Source organism: Somniosus microcephalus, chromosome 10, assembly GCF_052327205.1.
Source record: "Somniosus microcephalus isolate GS21.2 chromosome 10, FLI_Smic_1.0, whole genome shotgun sequence".
Lineage (NCBI taxonomy): Eukaryota > Metazoa > Chordata > Chondrichthyes > Squaliformes > Somniosidae > Somniosus > Somniosus microcephalus.
In genome coordinates, this window is record NC_140996.1 from 234,517,829 (window position 1) to 234,528,505 (window position 10,677).

Genomic DNA, 10,677 nt, shown 5'->3' on the forward strand with positions numbered 1-10,677 from the left:
CATGGTCACCATTACTGACACTAGTTTTTTATTCCAAATTTATTTAATTAACTGAATTTAAATTCCCCAGCTGCCCTGGTGTGATTATGAACTCACGTCTCCGGATCTTGAGTCCAGGCCTCTGGATTTCTGGCCCAGCCACCGTTCCCATTCTTCATGGTGAATTATTGAAGAGAATCCACCTCAGCACTGGGGGCAAAGGTGAGACCAGCAGGGCCTCTGACCCCTGACCCTCGACCCCGTGGGGGTCACTATAGCAACCGGGAGCAGGGTCAAAGGGCAGCGACTGGTGGGATCCTCCTGCTCATTTGGGCCTCAGAGCCGCACCGGGCAGAAGAAACAGCCGAATTATTCTTTCATGATGTGGATTCCACCTTTAATTAATGATCGGGAGACTGACAGAGTCTCCATAATTAACAGGGTGAGTTACACACACCGAGCTCCCAGCGATGTGAAGCAAGGCTGGAAGAAGCTCTAAAACATTCATGGCCCCGGCCAGCCCCGGCCCCAGATAATGAAATCCCAATATCTCTCCTCAGACAGCAGCCGCGGTGTTTGGGTCCCAGCTGTGCTTCCGTGAGAAAATAAAACCTCTCGCACGGCAGGACCCAGAGCTTACCCCCCAATCCCAATCACCGCTCCAGGGATCCAGGAACCGCAATCATTCCCTCCCACAGGACTCTCACCAGGGACCAGCAATGGAGGAGTGAGGGAAGCAAAGGGGGGAGAGAGGGACAGAGAGAGACAAAGGGGGGGGAGAGGAGAAGGAGGTGGAGAATGGGAGGAGAGAGGGGGGCAAGGAGAGGGGAAAAGAGATGGAGAGAGAGGTGGAAGGGGTAGAGATGGGAGAGGAGAGAGAGAAAGGAAGCAGGGAGAAAGGCAGGGCAGAGAACAGGGGGCAAGAGAGGGAGGGTAGAAGGAGCGAGTAGGGAAAAGAGGGGGAGAGGGAGAGAGTAGGGAAAAGGGGGAGAGGGAGCGAGTAGGCGGGAGAGGAGATGGAGGGAGAGAGATCGCTGGATGCAGTGTGGAGAGGAGTGTGAGACTGACCCGAGTGTCCGGGGTCTGAGTTATGGGAAAAGACGGCAGAAACTTTCAGCCTCGGAAGGAAGGGTCTGACAGCTAATCTTATAGAGGGATATTTATTAAAATTCTTGCCTAGGCTGTGTACTTTCGATCTGCTCCCTAAAGCCTTTCCACCATCTACAAGGCACAAGTCAGGAGTGTGATGGAATACTCTCCACTTGCCTGGATGAGTGCAGCTCCAACAACACTCAAGAAGCTCGACACCATCCAGGATAAAGCAGCCCGCTTGATCGGCACCCCATCCACCACCTTAAACATTCACTCCCTCCACCACCGGCGCACCGTGGCTGCAGTGTGTACCATCTACAAGATGCACTGCAGCAACTCGCCAAGGCTTCTTCGGCAGCACCTCCCAAACCCGCGACCTCTTCCACCTAGAAGGACAAGGGCAGCAGGCGCATGGGAACACCACCACCTCCAAGTTCCCCTCCAAGTCACACACCATCCTGACTTGGAAGTATATTGGCCGTTCCTTCATCGTCGCTGGGTCAAAATCCTGGAACTCCCTCCCTAACAGCACTGTGGGAGCACCTTCACCACACGGACTGCAGCGGTTCAAGAAGGCGGCTCACCACCACCTTCTCAAGGGCAACTAGGGATGGGCAATAAATGCTGGTCCACATCCTGAGAATGAATTAAATAGATCCAAGCAGTAACTGATAGCCTACGCGGAAGGATATATTTCCTCTTAACACTGGGCCTTGAGACGATGGATAATCCTACTTACACGTACCAGCCTAAGTTACATCCTAATTAAACCTCTGGGTCCTCCGCAGCTACTTGTGTTCACAGGGACGATTATCCCCATTAATCTTTCACGACCCAATTACTTTATAAACAACACAGGGCCCTGCCGGAAGCGTGGAGCTGAAGCAAGCCTGGCTGTTAACATGATTAGATTAGATTGTGTCGGCCGTGGCTCAGTGGGCAGCACTCTCGCCTCTGAGTCAGAAGACCATAGGTTCAAGCCCCACTCCAGAGACTTAAACCCCATAAACTAGGCTGATGCTCCCAGGGCAGTGCTGAGGGAGCACTACACTGTCGGAGGGGCAGTACTGAGGGAGCGCTGCACTGTCGGAGGGGCAGTACTGAGGGAGCACCGCACTGTCGGAGGGGCAGTATTGAGGGAGCGCCGCACTGTCGGAGGGGCAGTACTGAGGGAGCGCCGCACTGTCGGAGGGGCAGTACTGAGGGAGCGCCGCACTGTCGGAGGGGCAGTACTGAGGGAGCGCTGCACTGTCGGAGGGGCAGTACTGAGGGAGCGCCGCACTGTCGGAGGGGCAGTACTGAGGGAGCGCTGCACTGTCGGAGGGGCAGTACTGAGGGAGCGCTGCACTGTCGGAGGGGCAGTACTGAGGGAGCGTCGCACTGTTGGAGGGGCAGTACTGAGGGAGCGCTGCACTGTCGGAGGGGCAGTACTGAGGGAGCGCTGCACTGTCGGAGGGGCAGTACTGAGGGAGCGCCGCACTGTTGGAGGGTTGGTACTGAGGGAGAGCTGCACTGTCGGAGGGGCAGTACTGAGGGAGCGCTGCACTGTCGGAGGGGCAGTACTGAGGGAGCGCCGCACTGTTGGAGGGGTGGTACTGAGGGAGAGCTGCACTGTCGGAGGGGCAATACTGAGGGAGCGCTGCACTATTGGAGGGGTGGTACTGAGGGAGAGCTGCACTGTCGGAGGGGCAGTACTGAGGGAGCGCCGCACTGTCGGAGGGGCAGTACTGAGGGAGCGTCGCACTGTCGGAGGGGCAATACTGAGGGAGCGCTGCACTGTTGGAGGGGTGGTACTGAGGGAGAGCTGCACTGTCGGAGGGGCAGTACTGAGGGAGCGTCGCACTGTCGGAGGGGCAGTACTGAGGGAGAGCTGCACTGTCGGAGGTGTCGACTTTCAGATGAGACGTTAAACCGAGGCCCCGTCTGCCCTCTCGGGTGGATGTAAAAGATCCCACGGCCTTTGTTTCGAAGAAGAGCAGGGGATTTCTCCCCGGTGTCCTGGGGCCAATATTTATCCCTCAACCAACATCACTAAAATAGATTATCTGGTCATGATCACATTGCTGTTTGTGGGATCTTGCTGTGTCCAAATAGGCTGCCACGTTACAACAGTGACTACACTTCAAAAAAGTACTTCATTGGCTGTAAAGCGCTTTGGGACATCGCGAGGTGGTCGTGAAAGGCGCTATAGAAATGGGAGTAGTTCTTCTTAGGTCTCAGCGCCACCCTCAATTCGAAAGCAGCCACTCCCCGCTGATGGGTCGTTCAGTCCGCATGCTGCTGCCAGGGATCCAGGGGCCAATGTTCCTTTAGAACCCTGCAGGCCAAGAGCAGCAGGAGTAGCCACGTCCTGGGAACACCATCACCTCCAAATCACGCACCCCATTGGATCCCATGTTGCCGTTTCATCAGAGTGGGATCACCATCACCAACAACAACAACAACTTGTATTTATTTATATAGCGCCTTTAATGTAGTAAACATCCCAAGGCGCTGCACAAGAACGATTATCAAACAAAATTTGTAGAATGGGCCGATACTCTCTGGAGTTTAGAAGAATGAGAGGTGATCGCATTGAAACATACAAGATTCTGAGGGGGATTGACAGGGTCGATGCTGAGAGGTTGTTTCCCCCTGGCTGGAGAGTCTAGAACCAGGGGGCAAGTCTCAGGATAAGGGGTCGGCCATTTAGGACTGAGATGAGGAGGAATTTCTTCACTCAGAGGGCGGTGAATCTTTGGAATTCTCTGCCCCAGAGGGCTGTGGAGGCTCAGTCGTTGAGTATATTCAAGACTGAGATCAATAGATTTTTGGACTCCAGGGGAATCGAGGGATACGGAGATCGGGCAGGAAAGTGGAGTTGAGGGCGAAGATCAGCCGTGATCTTATTGACTGGCGGAGCAGGCTCGAGGGGCCGAATGGCCAACTCCTGCTCCTATTTCTTATGTTCTTAAAATTTGACACCGAGCCACATGAGATATTAGGACAGGTGATCAAAAGCTCGGTCAAAGAGGTCGGTTTTAAGGAGCATCTTAAAGGAGGAGAGAGAGGCGGAGAGGTTTAGGGAGGGAATTCCAGAGCTTAGGGCCCAGGCAGCTGAAGGCACGGCCGCCAATGGCGGAGCGATTAAAATCGGGGATGCTCAAGAGGCAGGAATTGGAGGAGCGCGGAGATCTCGGGGGGTTGTGGGGCTGGAGGAGGTTACAGAGATAGGGAGGGGGGCGAGGCCACGGAGGGATTTGAAAACAAGTATGAGAATTTTTTTAATCTAGGTGTTGCCGGACCGGGAGCCGGTGTAGGTCAGCGAGCACAGGGGTGGTGGGTGAACGGGACTGGGTGTGAGTTAGGACACGGGGCAGTGAGCACAGGGGGTGATGAGTGAACGGGACTGGGTGCGAGTTAGGACACGGGGCAGCGAGCACAGGGGTGGTGGGTGAACGGGACTGGGTGTGAGTTAGGACACGGGGCAGTGAGCACAGGGGGTGATGGGTGAACGGGACTGGGTGTGAGTTAGGACACAGGGCAGTGAGCACAGCGGGTGATGGGTGAACGGGACTGGGTGTGGGTTAGGACACGGGGCAGTGAGCACAGGGGGTGATGGGTGAACGGGACTGGGTGTGAGTTAGGACACAGGGCAGTGAGCACAGGGGGTGATGGGTGAACGGGACTGGGTGTGAGTTAGGACACGGGGCAGTGGAGCACAGGGGGTGATGGGTGAACGGGACTGGGTGTGAGTTAGGACACAGGGCAGGGAGCACAGCGGGTGATGGGTGAACGGGACTGGGTGCAAGTTAGGACACGGGGCAGTGAGCACAGTGGGTGATGGGTGAACGGGACTGGGTGTGAGTTAGGACACGGGGCAGTGAGCACAGGGGGTGAAGGGTGAACGGGACTGGGTGTGAGTTAGGAGACGGGGCAGTGAGCACAGGGGGTGATGGGTGAACAGGACTGGGTGTGAGTTAGGAGACGGGGCAGCCGAGTTTCGGATGAGCTCAAGTTTACGGAGGGTGGAATGTGGGAGGCCGGGAAAGAGAGAGAATGAAAGGAAAGATAATGGGACAGAGAGAAAGGGACAGAGGGAGAGAAAGAGATGGCGTAAGAGATACGGAAAGAAGAAAACACTTGAAGTATCAGAGTGAGAGAGAAATGGCAGAGAAGAGAGAGATTTGAGCGAGAGGGAGAGAATGAAGAGGACAGTCAGTGAAGAGTGAGACAGTGCAGCCCTGCAATGCTCCACAGACCTGCTCCCAGCTGGACCGAGATGCTCGTCTGTCTTGCTGTGTGATCTGAAGATTAGAAATTGGTTTTGCTTTCCGCCTAATTCATTCACTTGCAAATCGCAATGCTGTTGAACGGGGAGACGAAGGCTCACGAAGTACTAAATTCTGCTTTTTATAAAAATCTAATTTGCACGAGAATGAGTTCTGCTGACGTGTATTAAGACCTCGACATTATAAATGGCAGATATTCAAATGTTTGCAAATTTATCTCATTACTTACTTTTTTTACATCTTCCTCTCCTGAAGATGTTTACACCACTCTGGGGGCCCGGCTCCACCGACACTGATTCTTGTCCGGAGTGTGAGTCCAGGGGAGCGCTGCACTGTCGGAGGGGCAGTACTGAGGGAGCGCCGCACTGTCGGAGGGGCAGTACTGAGGGAGCGCCGCACTGTCGGAGGGCAGTACTGAGGGAGCGCCGCACTGTCGGAGGGGCAGTACTGAGGGAGCGCCGCACTGTCGGGGGGGCAGTACTGAGGGAGCGCCGCACTGTCGGAGGGGCAGTACTGAGGGAGCGCCGCACTGTCGGAGGGGCAGTACTGAGGGAGCGCCGCACTGTCGGGGGGGCAGTACTGAGGGAGCGCCGCACTGTCGGAGGGGCAGTACTGAGGGAGCGCCGCACTGTCGGAGGGCAGTACTGAGGGAGTGCTGCACTGTCGGAGGGGCAGTACTGAGGGAGCGCCGCACTGTCGGAGGGGCAGTACTGAGGGAGCGCCGCACTGTCGGAGGGGCAGTACTGAGGGAGCGCCGCACTGTCGGGGGGGCAGTACTGAGGGAGCGCCGCACTGTCGGGGGGGCAGTACTGAGGGAGCGCCGCACTGTCGGAGGGGCAGTACTGAGGGAGCGCCGCACTGTCGGAGGGCAGTACTGAGGGAGTGCTGCACTGTCGGAGGGGCAGTACTGAGGGAGCGCCGCACTGTCGGAGGGCAGTACTGAGGGAGCGCTGCACTGTCGGAGATGTTAAGCTGAGGCCCCGTTTGTCTTCTCAGGTTGATGTAATACGGCACTCTTCGTAGAAGAGCAAGGGAGTTCTGAGTCTTGCACAGTTTCGAGGGGATCTGGCTCGGAAGGTGTCAGAGTGGGAGACGGCAGCACAGGCACTGAACTGATGTTACTTTGCACTAAGTGAAGTGTAAAAGGATTTCACCCTTGTTGTGATTTCACACCGAGGATTCCACAGTACAATCAGTGAGTGTCATTAATGAGCTTTGACAGGAACAGTCCTTACTATAAAACATTTATTATTAACCGTGGCAGAACAGGCACATGGGGAACTGTAACGCAAAGTGTTTTCAGAACCCAGCGCACAGAACACAGCCCTTGAATACCGAGTCCTGGCAACCAGCCCATAACCACTGCGGCCCTGAATTTGTATTCACGGAAGCCATCAGTTTCCAATAAAGTCCCCTCAGTTTCTCCCCAGGGAGAGGACAGGAAAGGGGTATCAGCCCGCTATCAAACTCCTGAGGAGCCGGGTGATCTATAACGTTCCCTTTAAGCTGCTCGGCCCCGCACAGCTCCAGGGGTCCCGCGCAGCTCCAGGGGTCCCGCGCAGCTCCAGGGGTCCCGCGCTGCTCCAGGGGTCCCACACAGCTCCAGGGGTCCCGCGCTGCTCCAGGGGTCCCGCGCAGCTCCAGGGGCCCCGCGCTGCTCCAGGGGTCCCGCGCAGCTCCAGGGGTCCCGCGCAGCTCCAGGGGTCCCGCGCAGCCGGCAAACCAGCTTTTAAATTGAATAAAAATCCGCGTGCACGGACTATTGAATGGGCCGCATAGCCCAAACAAAATTACAGGGAACATTGGTGACCTGGTACCTGGGTAAACAACGTCAACCCGAGTTTGGGACGGGCATTTGTCAGATCTGCTCTCTCAGGTGGAGCTGAAAGATCCCATGGCACTATTTCAAAGAAGGGAGCAAATGTAACTCCGCTATTCAAGAAAGGAGGGAGAGAGAAAACAGAGAACTACAGGCCAGTTAGCCTGATATCAGTCATCAGGAAATTGCTCGAATATTATTAAGGAAGTGGTAACAGGGCACTTAGAAAATCATAATAGGATTGGGCAGAGTCAACACGGATTTATGAAAGGGAAATCATGTTTGACAAATCTATTAGCGTTTTTTGAGGGTGTAACTAGCAGGATAGATGAGGGGGAACCAGTGGATGTGGTGTATTTGGATTTTCAGAAGGCTTTCAATAAGGTGCCGCACAAGAGGTTATTAAACAAAATTAGGGCTCATGGGATTGGGGGTGATATACTAGCATGGATTGAGGATTGGTTAATGGACAGAAAACAGAGAGTAGGAATAAACGGGTCATTTTCGGGTTGGCAGGCTGTAACTAGTGGGGTACCGCAAGGATCAGTGCTTGGGCCTCGGCTATTCACAATCTACATCAATGATTTGGATGAAGGGACCGAATGTAATATATCCAAGTTTGCTGAAGATACAAAGCTGGGTGGGAATGTAAGTTGTGAGGAGAACACAAAGAGCCTGCAACGGGATATACACAGGTTAAGTGAGTGGGCAATAAGGTGGGGAGGTGTAAAATTATCCACTTTGGTAGGAAGAATGCAAAAGCAGAATATATTTTAAAAGGTGAGACACTAGTAACTGTTGGTGTTCAGAGGGACCTGGATGTCCTTGTACACGAATCACAGAACGTTAACATGCAGGTACAGCAAGCAATAAGGAAGACAAATGGCCTGTTGGCCTTTATTGCAAGGGGGTTGGAGTATAAGAGTGAGGAAGTCTTGCTACAATTGTACAGGGCCTTGGTGAGGCCACACCTGGAGTACTGGGCACAGTTTGGTCACCTTATCTAAGGAAGGATATACTTGCCATAGAGGGAGTGCAACGAAGGTTCACCAGACTGATTCCTGGGATGGGGGGATTGTCCTATGAGGAGAGATTGAGTAGACTAGGCCTATATTCTCTAGAGTTTAGAAGAATGAGAGGTGATCTCATTGAAACATACAAAATTCTTAGTGGGATTGACAGGGTAGATGCTGAGAGGATGTTTCCTCTGGCTGGGGAGTCTAGAACCAGGGGGCTGATGTGCCAAATAACTGCCTGAATCCATGAGGTTAAAGCTTAAAACTAAAGGCTTTTATTAAGTAAGAACATGGCATGAAGTTAACACCGGGCAACCATCATTCATCACCGACCCAGCCCTTGGTAGAACATTCCAGAAGAGGGGCGGGGCTAGGGAGGAGCATTAATGGTTACACCGGTAGAACATTCCAGACATTAACAAGTACAACAACAGACAATACAAATGCCAGAACACAGAGTTATTTCATCACATTCACCCCCTGCTATAGATTCAGTCTGTCAGGAGGTCTGATAATCCTCTGGGAATGATATAACTCTTGCTGAGGCTCCTCCCGGAGTACTAACTCCGGTTCATTCGAATTCCCAGAATCATCAGTATTTTCCACACTGAGGGTTTGTGTCTCTGAAGGTCCAATACCACGATTGAAAACTCTACTCTCAGAGTCGAACTCTTTTCGAGCTCCAGCAGGTGCAAGATCTTTAATAGAGGCCGTATCCTCTCGCCCATCTGGATATTGAATGTACGCATACTGGGGATTAGCATGGAGGAGTTGTACTTCCTCCACCAGTGGATCAGTCTTGTGGCCTCTCACATGTCTGTGCAACAACACAGGGCCCGTGGTCATCAAGCATGTGGGTAACATTACTCCATTAGTAGCTTTTCTTGGAAAACTAAACATCCTTTCATGAGGGGTGGCATTCGTCGCTGTACACAAAAGAGACCTTATTGAATGCAGCACGTCTGGCAGGACATCCTGCCAGCGAGAGGTCGGCAGGCCTCGCGACTTCAGAGACCGTACGATAGCCTTCCACACTGTCGCATTTTCTTTCTCGACCTGCCCATTACCATGAGGGTTATAGCTGGTAGTTCTACTTGTTGCAATCCCTTTCGATAGCAAAAACTGTCGCAATTCTTCGCTCATAAAGGAAGAACCCCTATCACTATGTATATAGTTAGGCATGCCAAACAAAGAAAACAGTTGGCAGAGGCATTTAATTACAACAGCACTGGTCACATCCGGACAGGGGATAACAAAAGGGAACCGAGAGTACTCGTCTATAATATTAAGAAAATAGACATTACGGTCGCTCGATGGAAGGGGACCTTTAAAATCGAGACTCAAACGTTCAAATGGTCAAGTTGCTTTAATAAGATGAGCTGGCTTGGATGGCTTATAGAAGCGGGGTTTGCATTCAGCACAAACACGACAGGTTCTAGTCATTGTCCGGACCTCCTCAATAGAGTAGGGTAGATTGTGGGACTTAATGAAGTGGTTCATTCTGGTAACCCCAGGGTGGCAGAGTGCGTCGTGGAGACTTTGAAGTTTATCTATACCTAGACTAGCACATACTCCTCGTGACAAAGCATCCGATGGCTCATTAAATACTCCAGGCCTGTACTGAATATCATAGTCATATGTTGACAGTTCTATTCGCCATCTTAAAATCTTATCATTTTTGATCTTGCCTCTGCTTAGTGTTGAACATAAAGGCCACGGATCGCTGGTCAGTAATGAGCGTAAAACGTTGGCCAGCGAGATAATGTCTCCAATACCTGACTGCTTCGATAATCGCCTGTGCCTCCTTTTCCACTGAAGAATGTCGAACTTCTGGTCCTTGTAATGTACGAGAGAAGAAAGCTGTGGTAAACCACTTTTACCGTTCACTATCGTTACACTATAGTTATCACTGTTAGATCGTTTCCCTATAGTTATCACTGTTCACATTGTTGTATCACTGTACGAGGTCGCCTCTTGTCACGCTGCTATACCTGGGCTGACCACTGCCGACTCCGCCCATGGCTCCACCTACCTGCCCGGGTATAAAGGTGGTCGACTGGCTGGTATTCCTCCTTCTTGGATCCGATCACCCACGAGGGTGGGCTCTGTTATTTAGTCAATAAAAACCTATAGTTACTTTCTTAACTCGTCGCTTTTCATTGGACGAATTGATAGGTATATCAATTTTATTGACTAAATTTTAAAATGTCGTCACTTGAGCAGCCAAACAACCAGTCAACGGAGCAGCCAAACGACCAGCCAGACGCCCAGCTACAACAGCCACAGCAGCCGGCTTGGCTGCGAGCCCTCAAACCACCGTAGCTGGATCTAAACCCACAAGCAACAAACGCAGCCCTCGACTTCAAACACTGGCTGTGCTGCTTCGAATCCTACCTGGAAGAATCCGGCGTCCCTCAGAGATCCAAACTAAGAGTTCTGACCACCCAAGCGAGCCCTAAAGTATACGCACTCATCCAGGACATTACTACTTACGAGGCCG

General features: G+C 52.6%; 1 long non-coding RNA gene across 1 annotated transcript; it reads left to right on the forward strand.

Moving 5' to 3' along the window:
• The first annotated feature begins 277 nt into the window (after nt 1-277).
• On the forward strand, nt 278-10,365 carry LOC147112184 (uncharacterized). Its single transcript, XR_015079865.1, has 3 exons — nt 278-421; nt 6,339-6,537; nt 9,876-10,365. It is a non-coding gene; the product is annotated as an uncharacterized LOC147112184 (long non-coding RNA).
• Nucleotides 10,366-10,677: the final 312 nt, after the last annotated feature.